Source organism: Dermacentor andersoni, chromosome 11 (genome assembly GCF_023375885.2).
Source record: "Dermacentor andersoni chromosome 11, qqDerAnde1_hic_scaffold, whole genome shotgun sequence".
NCBI lineage: Eukaryota > Metazoa > Arthropoda > Arachnida > Ixodida > Ixodidae > Dermacentor > Dermacentor andersoni.
In genome coordinates, this window is record NC_092824.1 from 24,339,691 (window position 1) to 24,362,607 (window position 22,917).

Consider the following 22,917-nt stretch of genomic DNA (forward strand, 5'->3'; position numbering starts at 1 on the left):
CCGATTATAAGAAGTTAAATGTGTACACACCGAAAGCACATCTGTAACAACTATTAGTGTAGATTTCTGTGGACCCAACTGCCAGACATTCAGCAAGGAATACAGCAGTGTAATCAGCGAGACGGAGACCAGTTAAGGTGATTTGAAAAAAATAGCAACACCGGCCTTCTCTAAATTTTGTGTTACGACCGTAGAAAAAAAACCAAGTGATACGGAAATCGACTGTAAGATGATATTGAAGGAGACCATGCAAGCATGTGCGCAGGAAGAAGCTTTGTGTATTTTGGAAAAATATCATCAAAAATCAATTTTACCTTGAACGAATTAGATTTTGGAGAACTCAGGCTCGGTAGATGAACTTGAAGTTTTGATAACAGCCCCTGAAGAAAAACTATTTGCGGCTCTCGGTAACGCCGCCAACCTGTTCTGAAATATAAATCGGGAGAATTGATGAAAACGGTTTGTACATGGGAGAGGAATACATTGTAAACCTTCAGGAAGGTCAGGGCAATAAGTTGCTTAAATCTGGATTCAAGCGGAATAATTCTAGACTCCAGATAAAACATATTGTTAACTACAAAACTTGGCAGACCAAGGCTGAAACGCAGCGCTTCCCTTTCCAGTAGTGCTGTGTTAGCTTGTATGCTGCACATCCTACAACAGAACACAGCCAAATTCGAGAATGGGGCGGACGTAAAGCTCGTAAATAATGAGCAACTTTGCGCCTCCCTGTGTTATTACTGAACGGGCACAACAATGCCATTGCACATTCTCCTTGACTGGCGTTTGGTTAGATTTGCTTCTGCCAGTTTTGCTTACCTTTAAAAGTTATTCGTAAGTACTTCAAAGATGCAACTTGAGGAGTCTTCCCTTGCTTTGGCGCAGGAGCTTCTTTCTCTTTAACATTCAATTCCGATTCATGCGCCTCTGTGTGTGTCTGCTAAGTCTGCTAAGACACTCCCTAACGGGCTTGACCATTTTCTCTGCTTGATCAAACCTCAGTGCCGCTTTCTGCAACGCTATACTTACTGTTTTTAATCGCGAAAATACAAGTGTCAGGAGTTTGAGAATGAAGTATGTGTCGAATTTTGACAGCGCTCTGAAAAATCTACTGGCTTTGGCTCCGGCGCCGTTCCGTTCTTATGATGTAAGGCCATGAAGAGACGAGATTAGGTGGGTACAGTTTTGAACAATCTACTTCAGAAAAGTGGCCCTTAGCGTCGACCTCGTGGGAGAAAACTTCCGCAAGCTTACGCTCTCATACTCTTTCTGAAATGCCTGGAACATACTCGTATCTAGGCACTTTGGGGAACACGTAACAAAGTTTATGATTTCTGATATCATGCCCAAGAAATCGCGACACATTTCCACTTTCTGACGCGCAAGACCGTGCAAGTGCTGTGCTCGCGGCTCCTTCTGTTGCATAAGGGCTTGAAGCCCACCGCGCTATCTTCTCATATTTTCAGCGCCATCATAGCATTGCTCCACGGCGATCGTCAATGCCAACATTATTACTACGTCTGAGGACGTCCTTTAGAAGTGCAAGAAGACTGACCGCTCTGGTGTCCGCAGTGCTATAAGATCTACAGAATAGCTCAGGTGTTTCGAAGTTCTTTTGGACAATACGAAAGCAGATCGACACTTGCTCCTTGCCATATATGTCCGGTGTCTCATCGGTGACCACGGCATAGTGCCCCGCGTCATGAACCTCATTTGTGAGTGACCGGAGGACCAGCTTGATACAAAATTTACATTTTCTTTGCCTACACTTTGTGCAGGCTCGTGTAGACGAGTGTAGTGCCTAGTGGATGCAGAAGCAGAGGCTATGAGGTCATGAGCTGCACTTGGCTCGCTGGGCTGTAGCCAATCAGAGCAGACGGCGCGTCGTCTTCGGCATCAGCAGACGAAAAGCGCCCGACTCCACCCTTCGCTTGGTTTGGCACTTACTGGCTGCGTATATGCCATTGACTGAAACTAAACGCCAATGTACGAGCTTCCTTTCGTCAACAAATCTAGACAAACTCCAGCGAAATACACCGCGAATGCGCAGTGCACGAAGACAACTTCGCAATGCGTATAATACGGGTGTCACACGACGCGCTTTCGATCGCGATTGTCTCCTTTGCTCAAGCTGCGGTAGGGAGCCAATCGCGGTCGAGAATTGCTGTCCGGATCGGGCTCGACCGCGATCGAAAGTAGCCGTGTTTGAAGAGCCCGCACCATTCATGAGTAAGTTAATTTTATCTTCTTGAAAGATTGGCTCACCTTCTTCTTTGGCACATGGTAACGCCAGCACTTCGCTCCCGTCCTTGGAACGAATGTTCACTACCGTCGCGATATCAGTGCCGCCAGTCACAGACAAAATGGTGCCACGCGTTTACAACACTAGCCTGCTTGTTTGTCGTCTGCTGCCTACACTAATCGAAACCGCAGTGTAGAAAGTGTAGGCTTCATGCTACACGACAGGGTTCCAGTTGGAGAGCGGAGCTACACTTTTCTACACCAAGTACTAGCTACACTCGCGTTAGGTAAAGAAAATAGCCCTAATGTAGCGACCGCGTTCGCGCCCTTTCCGTTTGTGCTTCGACGCCGCGGTGCTCACTGTGCACACTTTCGGCGTCCACACATTTGCTGGTAACCTGTGTTGACAAAGTGAAACCTTTTCCGTTCCGGTTTTCGTTTCGGTTCCGCAACGGTCCGGTTTCTGTTCAACTCCGGAGCAAAAAAAAAAAAAAAAAGGTTAAAACCGGCTTGACCCGGCTCAAGTTCATTTGCATAACTGAAAGACAATTACAAGACTACACACAATTATTTCGTAAATGAGCGCGCCGGTGTTAAGCTGCAGTAAATGATTATGTGTGTTGTTCTGGTCGCATGTAGTTTGCACTTAAAAAATAATTGTGCAGATCGAACACCAATGCTGGAATGTGTGTGAAGCGAAGGTTTAGGGAGAGAGAGAGAGAGGGAATAGATTATTGTGGATGCTCGGAGAGTCCTCTAGCTTTGCACTCTTCTCTGCAGATGGAAGGATTGAAAGAAGGAGGGGGGATGATGAGGATATGGAGTAGGATGCGACCATACGCGCTCTTGCCCAACTAAATGGCTCATTCACCGCCTTAACTATACTAACCGGCATTAACTAAACATACCGAGAGAGCCTTGATGGCTCGCTTCGTTCATATGATGTCTGGCCATATGTGAATTAATACGGGCCCTCGGCCAGCCCGCATTCATATGACGTTCTTACGGTAGAATTGTTCGTAAGGGAGAATTCCTGTCAATCGTGTACATATCATTAGCGAAGGCAGCCAGCCAATATCAAAGAGCATTTGCGAACGAAGCGCTTTGCGAATTCTGCCTCCGGATCCTATTTGGGAGGAGCACGGACAAACACGGCTATACCTGGGAGGTTGGCACTATTTCCCAAAGGGAAGGGTTGCTGCTAAAGCGGACCAGAGCTATCTACAGATCGCTGTTTGAGGTGTAACATGGGAAAGTGAACCGATGTATCCTACCTCGCAGTGCACAGCCTTTACCAAGTAACGACGCAAGACATTTTACACCACCATAACCATGGGCGCAGTCATATTTGGTTACGTGTCAGCGCCTGCCATTGACTGCCTTATGATCTGCATTACATCGTTAATTCGTTTATCATGGCCACGGCGGCCGCAAGCATGGCTCAGACAGCCGCTATTTCGGCAATTAAACGGTGCGCAGTGATCGGGTATACACGAAAGAAAACTATAGCTAAAGAGGCAGCGAAGTACACTTTTCATTTGCCCGTTCCATCTGCACTGTAATTTTATTTTCTTGTGCGTTAGCTTACCAGCCGAAGGCGACGATACGTAGCAGCTTGATGTTTGTTTTTACCCTTTATAATCCACTCTTTATAGCGGTATAGCTTTTTCAGGCTGTTACGGCGGTGCGGCTGTTGTCGCGTTAACTGCATATAATGAGCAACACCAGTTAACTCCAGTTATCATGTACCAACTAGCCCAGTAGCAAGCTTTACTAAGTTATATTTCTTCTATAGTGGGCCCTGCCTTCTGTTCCTCTCTTTCTACTATATACGGAGCCGTCACTACTACACAGTAAAATAATTTACACCCTTGATGGTGATAATAGCGAGTCATAACACCCTTGAAGGGTGTTTTCATTCAAGAAACATCCCATCACCATGACTTTTTGTGAAGCATAGGGTAGTTCTAGATGCCATAACACCCTTTTACCCACCGAAAGGGTGCACTGACTAAGAATATTGGAGGTGGGTGCAAGGGTGTTTTTGTTTATTTTTATTACATTCACAAACATACAGTTGTACGAAGAGACAGCGTGTCCCACGGCACTACAAACCAGTGGCGTATCCAGAAGTGGGCCCTCCCCTACCCCATTCCCTTCCCACCGAGACATGTCGGGCTTTCAATGCCGACAAAACTCCTGAAGAGAGTCCCCCTCCGTTTCACTGTCTGTTTTGATGAACCATTTTAAATATGTCCTGCGAAAAACCTGTTGCTGTTGCTACTTTTTCTAGTAATGAATATTTAACCAAAAGAAAAATGTTCAAAATGTTTGCAGTACGGCAGAACTAGTGCAACTCTTGCTTTTGGGACGCCAGGAATCCAGCAAAATGAATAGGCCACGTGACAGCATGCAGCTGGACGCGCCACAATTGCTCCAATGCAGTGCGGTCGTCTAGGTTTCTTTCAAGGACGACAAAACAGGCAGAAAAGGGCGCGACGAACCATACACGGAAAAAAGATACGCCAATTCGGGAAGCTTTGACCCCACCTGACCTTTTTTCGCCGAATCAATAACCTCAATTCGTTCTGCTTCTCTCACGTTTAGAAACAAGGTAGGTTCGTTGGCAAACTTGAGCCTTCTCACCCACCACAATGCTTTGCTCAAGCAGCATCTGCAGAAAGAGCCGTGCAAAACGCTCATGGCTTCGCGTCTGCGTCAATTTACGAAGCTGGCTGTACAAAAAGAAACTATTAAGTTTGTAGTTGTATAGTAAAGGAAATTTATACTGGCTTACAAACAGCTGCCAGAATGGAGTGCTCAAAAAGAAAGGGAGAATAATATGAGAAAGTATAGAGAACCAACGTACAACTTGCGATGCATACAGTATTTACAACACCGATTAACAGCGCTATTTACTCAAATATTTCCCCTCCCAAATTGGAGACAGTATTATTGCATGCATGAATAGGACATTAAGCCAATCATTGTAGATATAACGAGATTCCAGAAATTGGCGGGGCATTTGCAGACCCATCTTTATTCACGGAACAGTGGCGAGGCATTTTGCAAGTGTGCGCACAATTGCCCACCTGCCAATTACGTTCGCAATGTCTTGACATATGCAGACCTGCGCGAGACTCGCCCGTCTCCCATCGCGAGATGGGTGAGACAGGTGCACATGCTGAATACGGGAAAGAAATACCTTGTAGAATCAAATTGAATTTTGTCCAAACACCAGAGATCTGGATTGCAGGTTACAGTGTGCACAGGGGCGTTCTGCCAAATTTTAAAGCGAAGCTTTCTATGCCTCCTCCCTCACCCTTTCCAATTATGCTGCTGCTGCTGCTGTCACTGCCTTGCCAGCCGCGTCGGTGGGTGGTTTGGGAGCGTGCATAATGAACATGAGAGGGACGCGGGGAAGGCGTGTGCGAGTCCTTTTAGCGAGAACTTCGTGGGCATCGCTACAATACTCTTTGGACCTCTTTGGCCGTCACAATGCCCACTGAAACACCCTGGCCATCGACACAATGCCCTCTGGAAGACTCTACGCGTTAGCCACCTCCTCCCCCCCCCCCCCCCCCTCAGCAAAAGTAGTGCAAAAGGTGCAGGGCTTACTTTTGTACTCACATGCAATAGCGCAGAAGAGAGATAGTATGGTACTAAGGGGAGACAAGAGAGTGCTTAAAGCCAACGCCCAGACGAAATGTCATCAAAGTTCCCACACTTAGCCAAGAAATTGCTGTTGTCATTCAATAGCCTTTACCACAGCTGCACCCTCGCCGAGCAAAGGTGTTCGGCGATTGTATAGGCGCAGCTATTGAATGGGAACAATACTAAATTGCTCTGCTAGCGGTAGTTTGAGGGCGAGAGTAGTTGGGTTGAAAATGACTTCCTCATTACCCGTCAAACTGCTATTCTAAGCAACTGCAATAAGACAAAGACCGACATCAGATTATAACAACGACAACTCACGGTGCTGTCCACCAAAGGGGAGTCGTTGTTATATTTGTTCTTTCGTTTGAGCGGTCATCGGCCCCACTCGCTCACCCGCTCTTAAAGAAAAAAAAAAAAAAAACGAGAACTGGATTCACTTCGGTTGCACATTCACGACACCACGCAAAGAAAGAGTTTTAGTACTTCGAAACTTGAGGTTTTCGTGTAATTCTGCACATGTGAAATTTCGTGGTATCGCCTATAAGTTTATAAAGCTATTAAGCAAGTACTTCTACATCTGTCGTTCGCCCAAGCTATTTAAAATTTGCGTGAGCACACCAGTTAAGAAATATGAGCATTGTGAACTTCTTAAAAATGCCAATTAAAGCTTTTTTTTGTCTCTCTCTCTCTTTCTTTGTGCATAAAAGAAAAGACTCGCAAATACCTCTGCATATTATACAATCAGGAAGGACCACGTCTCTTTACAAATGAACGTCCAAGCAATATATATATATAGAAAATGAATTCACTTACACGCAGTTACCAGCCCACCTTTGCCATTCCATTTGATTTAATATCAGCCAATGTTTCTGCAAATAAATTTCCACTGAAGCTACCCGTAAACACAGAAAATGGCTTAGAGGTAGCGTAAAATAAATAGCTTGGAAAGTAATATACACATGTAGTTTAAAAAAATATTTGTATTTATGCCTTGAAAACGAAACCGAAATTGAAATAACTTCCCCCGACGGGTGTCGCCGCTATCGCCGCTACGTCATTTCCTTCGTCTCGCGGCGGGCCGCCGGGTGCACGTGTGTTATGGTGTGTTCTCCGTCACATTCTTGAAGTTGTGAGTAATTAGATTGTCTTTTGCTGCGTTTAGGTTGTACCACCTCGTTGTTTTCGTGTACTTTTGCGCTCATCGACGCGAAGTGAGCGTCCGGAGTGATGGCGACGCGATTATGCGTGAGAAAGAAAGGCAGCAGCGGCCTACGACATCGGTGTTTCTTTGTGACACTGTGTTTACTATGCCTACGACGGCCGTCATTCGTGGCGAAGGAGAAAACATCTTCCATTCGGCCTGAACAGTGACGAAGTGGACGTTTTGTTTTTCGGCGGAATGCATCGTCAACATGGTCCATCTACTACGTAAACGAAACGGCGTGCCCAGAGTACACATCGTGACAGCGCTCCGCCTTCAAACCGAGGGCCTTTTGCAAGGCGCATGGACTGCTCATATAAAAGGTACGTACGTAGTCACGTTCAGCATCGCGTTGTTATGGTGCGTCATTGTGGTAGCAATTTTCGCGTAATTTCTTTAAAGGACAGCGCAGGGTGTGTTGGAGGCGAGTGTAGTATCTGTACTCTAGGCGCAGCCTACGGGCACCGAATGTGAAAAAGAAAAAAAAACAATCCAATGTTTCATTGTTCACGTGTCCTCAACTGGAGTTGTAGAGAATTAAGTACTGCTACGCGTCAGTATTCGGCGCAGGCAGGTATATAATACTATGGTTTGACTAATTGGTTCATTCTGTTACCAAAGATGGGCGCAGACTTATACCGGTGTCACAGGGCCACTTTCGATTACGATCGAGCCCGTTCTGGATGGAACTTTTCGACCGCGATTGGCTCCCGTCCGCAGATTGTGCAACGAAGCCAAACGCGCCCAGAAATTCGATTCCGGTCAGGATCGATCGCGGCCAAAAGTGTGCAGTGCGACAACCGTATTAAATGTCGCCTATGTACTGGCACTCAATTGTATATTTTTGTATTTTTTGTCGGAGGTCACGTGATAGGTAATGGCGCAGGTAGCTTGCAATGCTTGTGCTTTCATGACTAGAACTAATGCAAAACAAAAGAATCACGACCATCCTGGCTATGCACTTATCCTTCGTTTTAAGTTGTGCTCGTTTGTTCTAGAAGCTCTCGTGTTGTTGCAGATGAACGCGTGGTTGCGCTGTTTGTTTATAAATTTATCTTTTTGTATATATAAGTACACTGATCCTAATCTATTTTTTTCTTGTTCTTGAACTCGTGTCTTGGTTTCACGCAGGCATGCTTATTACTACTACTATTTATATTTTCTTGTTGTGTGACTGAACCTTGCCTAAGGCGTCCTGTCAGTGGTCAACAGTATTTCTGAAATGAATTGCACTGAACGTCCTACGGTTATTGTACGTTTCACTACCTTATTTTATTGTCTAGTTATAAAGCGTATGGTTATTGTAACTATTCTTGGCCGTTATGTATGTATGTATTAGGCTGGTAAATGCTTAATTGTATTTGCAGTTTTGAGAGGTTCTTTTATTGAGTGGTCAATCTCGGGTGGCATTAATGGTGGGTTGTTTTCTTGTGCCCATGCAGTTACAGTCAGCATGAAGCAATTGCATGGGAACCGACTGGCTGTCTTGGGCCTACACATTGCTGAAAAGACAGTGAAGATGTCTGAGCCGACAGGTATACTTTTTTCATCACAATTGGCCTACATATTTTTTCCACCTGAGGATGAAGACCTCTCCCAGTCAGCTCCAATTACCTCTGTCTTGCGCTAGCTGAATCGAAGTGAAGCCTGCAAATTTCCTGACTTCATCATACAGTCTAATTCTCTACCTTCCTTGACTACCCTTCTCTTCCCTTGGCATCCGTTCTGTAACTCGAATGTGCCACCGGTTGTCTGCCCTATGCATTACATGGTTGAAGAAGGCACTTGGGCTAGTTGGTGCTCATTGCACACTTGAGACATCAATAACTAGCGTGACAAAGACAACATCAAGAAGCACATAAGACAGAACTCTAGACTTCAGCTGAAATTTTTGCTACACAGAAACATGGAATACACAGAATGTCGACAGACAGAAACAACAAAGGAGCTATCGGAACAAATTGATGAACAGGTTAATTTCACTTACGAACTTTCTTGGTATGAGCCAGAGACGGGTGCTTACACACCTATTCCCCGCTTTTTTGATGCAAAGTGGTTCGTATATTACCCTATGTACCTGATTCTGGAGCTGCCTGAGCACACAATTGCTTTGAAACTGCTCGGTGCATGAGCACTTATGGCGATGATTGGCCATGTGGCCACCAGCCACTAAGGTACTTAAAGCTGCCCTATGTTTCCTCAAGCCAAACAGGTCGGTGTTTAAACGACCACTTGGGGTAACAAAGATAGGGCAGTTGTCAGTGGCTGGTGGCCGTCCGGCCAATCATTGCTGTAGGTGCTCATGCACTGAGCAGTTTCAAAGCACTCATCTGCCCAGTCGGCTCTAGAGGCAGGTCAACATGAAAATAGTAGAAGCACTTTGCATCAAAATGTGGGTAATAGGTGTGTAAGCACCCCTTCCCTGACTCTCGCCAAAAAAGAGTTTTCGTATCTCGAAATGAACCTGTCCATCGATTTGCTCCGATACCTCCTGTGTCAGGCAGGGAAAAGGAAGGATGAATGTTGCTTCCATGCGTCGTAGTCGCATCCCCTGAATCCTATGTTTCTGTGTAGCCAAAATTTCAGTTGAAGCCTAGAGTTCTGTCCTGTGTGCTTCTAACTGTCGTCCGTTGTCCTTTTCGCGCTAGTTAATGATTTATCAAGTCTGCACTACATGGCCTGACCAGCTCCCTTTTTTACTCTTTATGTCAGCTAGGATATCAGATCCTTCGTCTACTTTCTCATCAGGATAGGAGTGGACATGACAAATGAAACTGAATGTCATTTAGACAGAGGAGCAGTGAGACTTCCTGTGCTTTACCTTTTGTTGTACATAATAGTTGAAATTGCATCAACATATCTTTTTCCATCTTGTGATTTTCCCATAGCTATGGCAAATAAATATATAGGCTTTAAGAAACTAGAAATGCAGTTTGCCTAAGAAAAAGAACACTCTTGCACTTAAAAGTAATGTGTATGATGCTCTGACTCCTTTGATGCATGTGCCTTGAGAGGTGTTGATGTTGTTCATTTTTTTCTCAGTAAGCTTTACTTGATGGGTCTGACTTTGTATAAAGAAATAAGTTCTAAAGAAACCATAATACCTAACAGGCAGAAGTGTCGAGGTTGAAAGCCAAGTTTTCTTTCATGGCATTTTTTTCAGGCTGTACTAGTTGATCCATGATGTTCGACAATGCAGACTTGTACAAAGGACGTCAAAAGTGGCGAGAAATGGAACAAATGCTATCGCCTCTTTCTCCATCCTTTGTCGAGTTCACGTTGTCTAACGTCATTGGCCAATACCAACTAGCCTGTTTGCGTACCAGTACCAGTTGAGCCATTTATACTATGGTACTCTAAACCAAATGTGATAAATTCAAAATTGGTGCCTTTTCTATCTTTGTACAAATAACTGTTTCATAAAATAGTTCAAAGTCTTATAGTTGATGTCATGTTTCGACACCCCCCCACCATAACCATATAAAATATCTTCATGGATGCAAAAGGTGCCTCTTGTGCAAGTTCCGTACTAGCCTGACATGGAGAACAAGCCTGGCAGAAGGTAGAGCACATGCTCTTTTGTAAACTAAATGCATGATTGCATTTTCTTGGCAGTTATTGCAATGTTTTCTGATGTTTATCTGCATGAACATTAATTATCTCAGCTGCTAAAGACACATCACTAGACACTGTGAGCAGAAAAAAGTCTGATTGTGCAGTACTGTTGAAGTCATGCAACATTATGTTTAAGCAAACTGGCAGGGATGCTAGCTGTTAAAAAGAAAAAGCTGACTTCAAGAAAAATTTGCACTCCTAAATGTAGAATTGAAATGCACTATGCTTATAAGCTACAAAAGATTTCCAGGATGATCAGACTATTTACACTGGCCATTTGCTGATTCAATAAAGTTCACTGAAGCTTGTTTTTAAATTCACACTGTTTTTATACAGGGTGACGATTTTCAGTTTTGTGGAATTGTTAAATATAGCCCTGTTGCATATAGCATAATTCTAGTCCTTGAGCAGGAATATTCAAACAGGCAGATATATCTTGCACGAGAAATCGAAACATATTAAACTAATTAGAAAATTTTCTTATCTTTCGAATGAATTATATCCTAAGAAGCCAGCAAACATTGACACCAAGGACAAGTTAGGGTAAATTACTTGTGATTAACAAATGAAATAAAGAAATGATAAATTTACGGAAATGAAAGTGGATGAAAAAACAACTTGCCGCAGGTGGGGAACGAACCCATGTCTTCGCATTACGCGTTAGATGCTTTACCAATTGAGCTACTGCGGGCGCCGTTTCCCCATCACTTTCTTGGGTATTTATGTTTCCTACTAGAACCCTGGGAGTGGTTGCCAGCGCCACCACATATCTGGGGCACATATTGTAATTTACGAATCATAGCCAGTGAGATTATAAGGTGTATCTACTTGGAATTTATTTCCAGAATGGCGTCAGTTTGGAGATATGCACCATCAAACTTGCTGTAAAAATGCACTGTTGTTCCACTTACCTTTTTTAACAAAATGTGCTTTTATGCACTGATGCACAAAAGTAACGGAAACACCCTTGTGTATTGGTCTTTATCAGGGAAATATTCCTAAACTGGTGTCATCCTGGAAGTTCAAATGCATACGTCTTCCAAGCTCACTGGCTACAATTCATAAATTGCAATATGTGCAGTAATATAATTATTACGAAGTTAATTAGTGATTGTTTTTTATTTAGTTGAGCATGTGTTTCGATTTCTCATGCTAGTAATGTCCACCTCTTCAAATAATCTAGCTCAAGGACAAGAATTATGCCATCTGCCGCAGGACATTTTAAAATTCCATAAAACTTAAAAATGATCATGCTGTACAATGCTACTACAGTGCTAAACAGCCAGCAGCCTAATCATCACATATAAGAATGCCGTAACAACACTGACAAGTGCACTAAAGTTTTCTGCGCTTCACAGATGAAAGATGTTGGCCATTAGAATGTTTGATCTCAGTGTAACTCACAATCATATAACCAGTAAGATCAAGCGAAAGCAGATCACAAACTTCATACATGAAAGGCTTTAACTGTGCTTTGATTAAAATAGCTAAACTTCTGTTAAGCATGATGGATTCACTGTGTTGTTTCAGTTAAAAGCATCTAAATGATCAAATGCTAAAGTTTTCTTGCTTGGAAGATCTTTAGTGAAAACCCCTGTAATAAAAATACCAGCAGGATTATGTGCTTGCTTAGTGGAGATGGCTAAGATGATGTCAGAAGGTGTAGGTAGGGCTTCTTTGTAGTAGAGATGCGAAATAGTTCTGGCAGAGGGGTTGTTACCAGCACTGTGTAAGTCAGACATTAAGAAAAAAAATAAAGGTCAGCTTAGTGATGCTTAGTATAAAATGAACAGGAAAACGAAACAAGTAATGCTCTCAACTAACATTTTAAAATTTTCGTTGAATATGTTACAAGTAATTGTGTCAAATATTTTAGAGGAACCATGCTTGATAAACATTTGCAGAGCAACCACCATGACAATTAAGTGATCAAGAGCACACCAGTGAGGCGAATTTAGAAGCCTAAGATCACTAAATTCTAGTTTTGGGTCAGATGTCACACCCAAAACCAACTGCCCAGCGTTATTGCTGTAATATGAGGACGGTTAAGAAAGTAATGCCTCCAAACTCACTGCTTTACCAGTAGTACTGCAAACATTTTGGCTCTTTATCATTAATGCACTGATGTTTAAGCTATAGAATGTCACTTGCCCCATCTTCCTATCTCTTCGCGTTCCAAGGTAATCGAGCAATGCATGGCATCCAGTGGTGATGTCCGGTTGAAACAGTGGGCTGTAATTGAATTTCTCACTGCGGAAGGTTCTGCGCCCTTCAAGATTCATTGCCACCTGAAAGCAGTTTACGGGGATGCCTGTGTTGAAGTCAGCATTGTGCGTATGTGGGCAAGTACTGAGAAACATCAAAATCCAGCCGCATCAAATGTCCAAGATGAGCACCGAACTGAACGGCTCACAACGGCTTCTTATGAGGATCATCAACATCAGGCAGACGAGTTGAATCGGGTCAATCGCAGGATCAAGCAACACCAGATTGCTACAACACTCGCTGTTTCCATTGGTTCAGTGAACCACATAATTAAAAACCTCCTGGGTTACAAGAAGAATTGAACTTGTTGGCTATGCTTCGACTTTTTCATGTCAGTCGTCAGTTACCGTGACATTCAACAAGCGCAAGTCTTCTTGTAACGCAGGTCTTTAATGATGTGGTTCACTGAGCCAATGGAAATAGCGAGTGTTGTTGCAATCTGGTGTTGCTTGATCCTGCGATTGCCGCGCCCAGTCAACTCGTCTGCCTGACGTTCATGACCCTCATCAGAAGCCATTGTGGGCCATCCATTTCGGTGCTGATCCGGGAGATTTGATGAGGCAGGATTTTGGTCTTTCACAGTCCTTGCCCACCTCCGCACAGTGCTGACGTCAACACAGGCATTTCTGTAAACTGCAGTCAGATGGCCATGAATGTTGATATGCACACAACCTTCCACAGTCAGAAATTCAATTACAGCCTGTTGTTTCAACTGTACGTCACCACTGGATGCCATGAATTGCTCGATTACTCTGGAACAAGAAGAAATAGGAAGGCGAGGCAAGTGACATTCGATAGCTTAAACACAAGTGCATCAATGATAAAGAGTTCAAAATGTTTGCTGTAATATTGGCAAAGTAGTGGGCTTGGAGGCAATAATTTCTGAATTGCCCTCATATAATTGTGTAGCCTGTCTCTCCTACATTCATGATGTGGCAGATTAAATGCCTTATTCTTTCGAAATAACGATTTCTTGGAAGTAAGCACTATCTGTGCTTGTTTTATTTAACTTGCTCTTCATGTGATCTTGAAATATTAAAGTGAATGATGCAGGGTAGCGCAGCTTGTCATGTTTCGTGTACTTTTCCTGACATTAAATTGCAACAAATCTTTTTTCAGGCAGAAAAGAAGCAGATGGCTACAGCGATCAATGAAGAAATGGCTTCATCTATGATGGCTCGCCTTAGGACATTGGAATGGAGCTACACAAAGGCATCATCATCCTCGCCTGTGCCCGGGAACTTCGGTTTGAATGAGACTGTCCTTCAACGTAGAACGGTCACAAGACTTGTCACCACATACAAGGCATAGTGCAAGCTCTAAATATTGTACAGGAGGCTAGAATAAATGACCCTCCATGCAGTCACTCTGTGTCTGTGGTAAATAGGACCATTTCACGCAGAACACTCACACATGATTATGTGTTTTCTCTCAAAGTTGCTATGCCATGCATTTGGAAACACATTACCTATTGTATGCACACCATACATAACATTTCTGTGTGCTAGCCTGACTGTAGACTTACGAAACAAACAATGAACTGCATATGTACATGTTTCCACATGCCATACTTCAAGGGTTATTATATTGCTCATTACACCCGATAGGTGAAGGGGTAATATATTCCTCATCACACCCTTACACCCCGGGGGTCGAAGGGTAATATGTTGTTCAAAACACCCTCAAGGGATAGGGTGTTATTGGAATATAGAATAACCATCATAAGGGTGTAATTCCCTATAAAACCCAGCTTTTTCAAGGGTGCTAGGGGGTTAGTTATAGACACCGAAAAAAACCCTTAGGGGTGTAAGTTATTTTACAGTGTATGCGCACATATTGCCTCGGCTACGCGCGGCGCAGCACACCTGGCATGGTGCAGCTTGTCAGATCTGTGAAGCCTTCAGTTGGCCCTGCGAAGATGATATTTCGGATTTGGAAGCCGGAAGTGTGGAGGCAAGGCTGTTTTCTGTAGCTGTTTACGCGCCAAGTGCTTGGGCTCGCACAGCGGCTGTATTTTTCACCCTATAGGTTGAAGGCCTTTCAAGGAGCTGCTGCTGCCCAGACGACTGAGTTTTGGTGGTGGTGCCCGCTGAATCATGTGCCGAAGGGGAGCAGGTGGGAAGCTGAAAAGCCTACGCAGCTTCATGCCCTAGGAAATGTCAATTAACTTGCCCGAAGGAATTTTAATCATGCTGAAAAAAAGGCTCGAAGTATTCTGTTCCGCCGGGTCTACGGGTCCACGAATTGCTGGCCCTGAATAGGAATCTCGCCAATTGAACTGAGGGGGAAGACAACGAAAGGTGACTTTTGAACGACGTGGATAGCCTTTTGTAGAAACGTCTAGCGTGCGCATCTTCGACCTAATGATCCGACTAGGGACTTGGTCACGTATTAAAAAAATAACCTTCAGCTCTTGCAAGCCGAAAGAGAGGGTGGCTTCGTCTTGTCCGGCCAGAGCATTTAGTGAGAAAGCAGTGCAGCACTAGACAAGAACACTGCCCTAGCCAAGACTCAAGTAAATAGGGTGAAGACCAAGGCTATCTTGCTGTGCAAAGAAGTGGAACTTCAGAAACTGTGTAAGGCTCTCAGCAGCTTCAGTCAAGCCGCGCTGTCGGCTTTTTTCAGTGCGAAAAACACATAAGCCGCATATGCCATCCAGATGTACTTTCAGTGAGCGGCACTCATGTCACCAATATACAAGCAGATATTTACTTATGCACCTTAATACGCTTGATGTGAACGATCTGTTCACTGTTGAGAACTCAGCTAATGTTATGTACTTCTTACAAAGCTTTTACGGATGTGGCGGTGTCTTTTCTGTTGACGTCGAAGATTTATTTCATTGTCTACCACACAAAGAGCTGTTTTTAGTTGTAAGAAGCTGCATTGAACAGACTGCGGTTCTCGCCTGTGAGAGAAACGGCTACTGGAATGAGCCATAACAGCTTATGCGGCAAAAAGTAAATAATGCCTCAGAAAGTCAATCAGAAACAAGTCCGAATTGAAGCATGCAAACAAGTATTTGAAATGTTCAGACAATGTTGTCTACAAGGTTGTCTTTAATTTCTTTCACCTGCGGAAAATCATACATGGGACATGCAGAGAGGCCGCAGTATTATATCACATTAAGGAACACAGGTTTGTGACCGAAATACTCCAGTCAGCAGGACGTTTAGCGGACCACTGCGCACTATGCGCTTGCAAGCTTACCTTCAAGGAAACCAATGATTTGGCTGATTTGAGTTGTAAAATAGCACGAGAAATCTTGGAGGCTTATTTCATGTCAAAAATGACTCGGGATATTACGTTAACACACCTCCTGTGGAGCTTCAAGAAACAGCCTTCAATTTCATGGACGATTAAGCAATACTTGTAATTTTGAAGTTAGATGTGCTTAAATGATTTTATGTTCGTCTTTGGTTCCATGCTTTGTATTTAATTTCTGTCATCCTATCTTGTAAATACCTGAAATGCGCTTTCAAACCATGAAAAGTCGAAAGTTTTCTCGCATCTCTTTCCGTTTCATGTATTTTGTCCTTTGTGTGAACATGGCAGCGAAGTAAACAGAACAGTGTCATTATATTTGCATGTTTAATGTCGTGACTCATTGGTTTATTGCAGAAAAAAAGCAATACAGCATCCGTACGGCATCGCAGCTGTCACCAGCCCATTAACCTTCATTGACGCATTCACAACGTTTTCTACGACGTGGTCATGAATCCTCGCGAATTATCCTTCTGTATTACCCACCCGCCCTCCTTATGTTGTGCCCCGTGTATAGGGCCCTTAAGGAAATAAAGCCATAGTGAAAATGAAACAGAGATGCCTTCATCGGCATTGCTTAATCGGCCAAATTCCGTAATACGTATAAGGTCGAAACATATGCATAACAGCGCAAACAAACGACCCCAAGAAGGAAGGCACGTACACACAAGCGCTGACTAACAACTGGTTTTACTGGAAAGGATAGCGCACCTTATATATGCCAGAGTGAAGCAAGGGAAGTGAAGGGGAAAAACATGTCAAGTGCGATAGCGTGCAAACAAGGCAAGCGCAATGCAGCCAACCAAGTGCAACAAAACGCAAACAATTATTTTCCTTTTTCTTTCTCTTTGCAATCAGAACCCCCGACAGCCGCATCCAGAAGTTCGAATTCAGCACCAAAGAGAGCAAGGGAAGGAGGGCTAAAGCACTTGCTAGCTAATTTTCAAATGTGGTAGGCTTCTAAACTGATGTGCGCGGTCTTGTCACTGCTCTTTCCTAGAATCGTGGTCTCTTTCAACCGGACCACACAATCCGTACGCTTGCTAACGTGTGCAACTATAGATGTACGTATTTATCATCTAGTTTTTTTTTCAGTTTTTGAGCGTGTCGCCCCAAACGGTCATTGACACAGCGACCAGTTTCGCCGACGTAAAACATCCCACATGACATGGGTGTGCAATACACCACTCCAGTGGAACATTTAACGAACGGTGGTTGGTGGTTCTTTTCTTCTGGCATTCACGTCTTCTTGAATTGCAGGTACGTGGACACAACTTTCCCAGCTTATTTGGGGCAGAGAAACGCATTGGCGCGCCGTGCCTACTCGCCGCCTTCTTAAGATTGTGCACCGTTTAGGGATGTAAGGGACTACCGCAGGCTTCGGTGCCTTCCGGTGATCCTTAGCCGTTCTGCTTCCCGATCGACGCTTGAACTTTTGAAGGAGGGTTTTTGACACGGCAGTCAAGACTGAGACGGGGAACCCTGTAGCCGAAAGACGGCTCACCTGATTATTAAAACTGGGCTTGATCTGATGTGTGCATGATTTTTGGAGAGCCGATTCCATATACAACACCGCTATTCCTCTCTTGATTGTATTGGAGTGTGCAGAGTCAAAGGGCAGCAACTCCTTCTTAGCCCGTAGGTAGTAGCCCCAGCAAACGTGTCCATCACAGAACGTGATATTTAGGTGTAAAAACTGTAAAATTGAAAGGTCCGGGAGTTCATGGGTGAAACGCAACCCACAACCATGTTTGCTAAAAATAGATAAAACTTCGCCTACTGTAGAGAGGTAGGTGAAGGCGGGCTGCTTTTCTAAAAGCACTAAAAATCGTCAACATAGCTAAAAAAATTTACAACCGGCCCCCCCATTAGACGCTTATTCCAATGCGTTGTCCATCTCGGCCAGAAAACTGTCACAAAGAATAGGGGCTATGCAAGACCCTATGCAGATGCCGCCGCGCTGCAAGAACGGCTGCTCGTCAAATACAATAAGAGTAGAGTTCAAATAAGACTGCAATATAGATAGAAAATTATCAACGGACAGAATGACAGTGTTCTGGAAGGATACGTCACCGTTATCTTCAATGCACTCTTTGACACACGCTAGCTGTTGATTCTGCGGAACAGAATAAAAAAGTACTGCACGTCTACCGAAAAACCGAAACCAACGTGATCATTTCCCTCGAAAAACTACTACTGCAACTTACTTTTTTTACGAGAAATCGGTCGTTCCCAGCAAGTGTCTTGAGCTCCTCTAGCAAAAACTATAGATACACTTCTGCCACGACCCCTCTTCACTAACAATAGTCCTAAACGGAACTTCGGGCTTATGTGTCTTGGCTGTGAGAAACAACCTCAACCTTTTCCCTCTGCTGTTAGATATGTCCCTGGCCAGCTTGCCAAGGTCCGATTGCTTAGAAAAGTTGATGAAATTGGTTTTAACAGGCACTTCACTTTTGCTCACGGGACAAAGTTCTTATTAACCGCTGCCAAAGCTTTTTCATTGTAAATTCTCTTGGGTAAAACGGCGAACCCACCTGCCTTATCAGCTTGCGTAAGCATTAGGTTGTTGCTCTTAAAAAAAGATACTAAAAAGATAAAAAAGATAAAAAGCATTAGTCGTAAATACAAATATCTTTCGGATAGTTTCCGAATGCTTCAAACTTGCCAGCTGTGGGATAAGTTTCATCCCAGCGGTCATAGTACACACAAAACACTGGAAGTGCCGTAGTGAACCACGCTATGCGTCCCTCAGGGAGCCCGACTCTTCCCGCCAAACCAATGTCATTCGCTATCACCAATGACTCCCCATTAGGAGACTAAACCGACTGTTTGCTCCAATGCTCCATTTGTGCTTTAATTAACAACGCTTCTTAACGTGCAGCACAAAGAATCAAACGTGCTAAGTTTGTCAATATGCTAGAGTGTGACGGTCGACGGTGAGAAGGGCAGTTTAATACACGAAAACTACTAGAAAAGTATCCTAGATTCGATTCGATACAGGCACTATCCGATCAGCATTCGATTCGATCTCGAAAATGCTATTCGCACACCCCTACCACCTCATGCGGGAGCCCACAGCCCTTATCCAGCATTGATGCAAGTTTATCAGAGACTATATTCGCACTGTCCGTCCCGCAAGTTTATGAATGGACAAGGCCATGAGGGGAACCACAGCAGAGAAAGAACATGCTAGACTCACTCCTAGAATTCCTCTGGTAGACTGCCCGGCGTATTTTTAACTTGTCCTGGGTTTGCTCCCCTTTCCTCTCCCCTTCATTTCCAGATGGACACCATTCACCAAGAAGGGAGGTCGTGCCCGTTTACTACAAATAAACAATTTGAACAACGACGCGGAATAGTAGGCAGAGAAAGCAGCGGTGTCCTTGGAAGCCGCAATGCACTACTTGTTTGATGATGTCTAAAAAAATATGCACGTTCAACGTACATGTTGGAAACAATGTGAAGCGGTTAATGAAACGCTACAAATATGATTAACCTTGCAAAACAATGCAATATAGTTGAGTGTTAAGCATAAAATGATTTTACCTCCTGTTGTCCGCGACCTTCAAGAGACCATGAGCACAAGATCCTGAGCGTTTATCCAGGCACTCAAAACGAGAATGGAACGAGAACATACGGGCATCGTTGCGAGTCGTTTAGAAAAAGTTTATTTCAACAAGAGCCGATTCGAACACTGAGTCACAATCACAGCACAATTCCACCAGGACGATAGCATATACAAAATATGAAGCATTGTACACACGGCACGTTTTCAAAGTAGTGTCCGAGTCCTCATTCACTGACGTATAACCGCATAGAACCCCGGAAACGCTCAGTTACACAAAGTAATCATCACGTACGTATATAGAATGATGATCAAAGTATATACTGTATACACAAAGGTAATGCACAATTATGATGTGACAGAGACACTTTACATAATTTTGTAGTGATACTACGAGATGCGTATACAAAAATGATCATGTATACGAGATGACGCACACACACAAATCATGGGCACGTGCATTCTATGCACATTCAGTGAGAACTTCTGGTGACCTGGCTACACCACTGTCGAAGGAACTCTTCTCCCAAGAAAGATCAATTCCTCTGACAGAAACGACAGCAGCTCAGAGTAGAGCCTCACCAGAAGTGCAAACAGAGCGCGAGAATAAAACGAGGCCATCCGGGCAACCTGTCAAAACTAGAAAATGTGGGCTCTGGATCCAAAACCTTCGTACAGGACCGCATTACAGACGCTTGTCACTGCCCAAACAAGTTACACAAAAAATATTGTATTAAAGTTCTTCCTAACGTTGGGGCGGCTCACAATATCACCCAAGCTGTAACTTCTAGTACGCTGACGTTTTATCTGTCATTTCCAATAGCGACATTTAACAGGAAGACACAGGGCACTATACACTTGACTGTCATATTTTGGCGTTGAGACAGGGTTGCCTGTGCGCTTTTCAACGCCTGTAGTCCTTGAGTTCCGCGGCGCGTCCAAGCCCCCTTCCGTCCAAACACCATCCAAGCAGCCTTCCTCGGCGCAACGCATACGGCGCGCCGGAGAAGGCTGTTTGGCGAAAACGAGACTTGCAATAAGGTTCCGTCCGTGGCAGGAAACTATTGCGTCCATATGGCCGAGTGCACAAGTATGGGGTGGTGCGGTGTGGGGCGGTGGTGGTGTGTGCCGTTGCGGACACGCACCGCCTAGTAGCATCTCCGATCAATCTGCTTTGTCGGTAGCCATTTCATGCTTACATCTACTCTCGATTACGGTGGTGGCAGAATTTTTTCTATTTCGTCAGATGTTACATGGACAAACATGTGGAGTACATCACATAAAAGCCTGGACGTGTCCTGAAGATTATTAAAATAAAATTTTAAGAAAGCTCCACTTGATGTGAAACAAGCTGCGTATTTTTCTAACGAGCGTTCAGTACTCGAATACGCTTTTATGGCCTCGAACCAGAACGCTGAAGTTTTTATCAATAAATTGCAAGCAATACAATATCGTTCTAGTTCGCGGGATCGAATGCCGGCCACGGCTGCCGCATTTCGATGGAGGTGAAATGCGAAAACACCCGTCTACTTAGATTTAGGTGCACGTTAAAGAACCCCCCAGTTGGTCAAAATTTACGGAGTACCGCACTACGGCGTGCCTCATAATCAGATCGTGATTTTGGCACGTAAAACCCGATAATTTAGTTAACACCATCGCTCTGTACGTTTTGTAACTAATTGCTATGGTTATGCTATGAAAGTTACAAGTTTAAAGCGCTATGTGCCATGGGCACTCTTCAACTTCGACACACCTTCTTCAGGTGCTCGTTCTTAATTGTTTGCGGAGAGCTAGCTGCTGATCACCATCAGTACCTTCAGCCTTCTGTGTAGATATTTAGAAGAAACGACAGCAGCAAAAATATTCGAGAATATTCATCTATATTTCAAGTGTCATTCTTTCCTGCTACGATTGCACTCCAGAATGGCCTGCCTGATACTGTTTTCTGCGCGCCTTAAGAAATGTTTGCGGCTGCACCCTGGCAGCAGTTGCGCACAATCTCAACATGATTTGTAGCTGGGCAGATTGAGTGTTTGTAGCCCGCTGGAATGACACGACGCATCCTGTCTATATTTTTCTGCCCCCTCTCGCATTGTTCCGGTCGTCTCCTAATGCGTAGCTCATGTCTGTGTTTCTTTTACTAGTTGTAATATTGTTTTGCTTTGTATTTTCTTTTTGTCTACTACTGCCCTACAACAATGCCTTAGAGCGTAGGTAGGCATGTAAAAAAAGCATGTGCTTAGGCACACGCTTGCTGCGCAATGTGACAGACGCGGCGATCATCTCAAAGAACTAGCTGGATTCCCCGAATGATGTTACAAGTTTGATTTGTGTTTAATTTCTACTGATCATTCACTTCTGGTGGGTTTAGTGTGAGCGATAATGTCTTGCTTCCCTGTAAAAAAGGAAAAAAAAATACGGCAGCTTGTGACTTAGTGCTTAATCGGGCTGCTATGCTGGGGAAACTACCTTTGGTCCCCACCATCTGTCACGTAATTCAAATGTTCTTTTTGTTAACTGTGCGCTGTTCGGTAAGACAGCAGCAGCACCCAGCAGCCACGGCTAGCAAAATCCCGGAGGGTTCGCAAGGAAGGCTTCGCTTTAAAACTGTAGCTGACAGCTTGGAAACGTAGGTAACATGTGTTTTCCTCACAAAACCAGCATGTATGGTTTTGTTCGCTACAGTATGTAGCTAGTCATTTCATCTGTCGTTGTGAGGCATATTGAAAACGCGGGTGTGTGCCGTGTTTGAAGCGATCAACATCAACAGACAGAGGAAGAAGTAGAAGTGGAGGACCAGAGATGGCTGCCGTTCCAACCGAAAACGCGACTGTTTCTCAAGGGCAGAAGATCAACGACGGGGTCTCTCGGCGGCCACGTTCCACAAGCAAGCGATGCGTCTGTTGGTGAGGCTCACGATTCCAGACTATAAGCATACGCATTATGTGAAATCAACGTATTTTAGCTGAAAGCTTCCCGCCCCCGCTGAGTCTCACAGTTGACGTATTCGGCCCCTAGTAGGGTGCAGCCTAGTTTTCAGGATTCGACGAGGGGCTTTGGACGACGGCATCTGCAGAGTACGGCGGGCTTTACTATGGGTGAGCGC

The 22,917-nt window shown here is 44.2% G+C and overlaps 1 long non-coding RNA gene across 1 annotated transcript; it reads left to right on the plus strand.

The window, feature by feature from the left end:
* The first annotated feature begins 7,007 nt into the window (after window positions 1–7,007).
* On the plus strand, window positions 7,008–14,537 carry LOC140214257 (uncharacterized). The gene is made up of 3 exons (XR_011891225.1): window positions 7,008–7,422; window positions 8,542–8,634; window positions 14,099–14,537. It is a non-coding gene; the product is annotated as an uncharacterized lncRNA (long non-coding RNA).
* The last annotated feature ends 8,380 nt before the right edge of the window (window positions 14,538–22,917 follow it).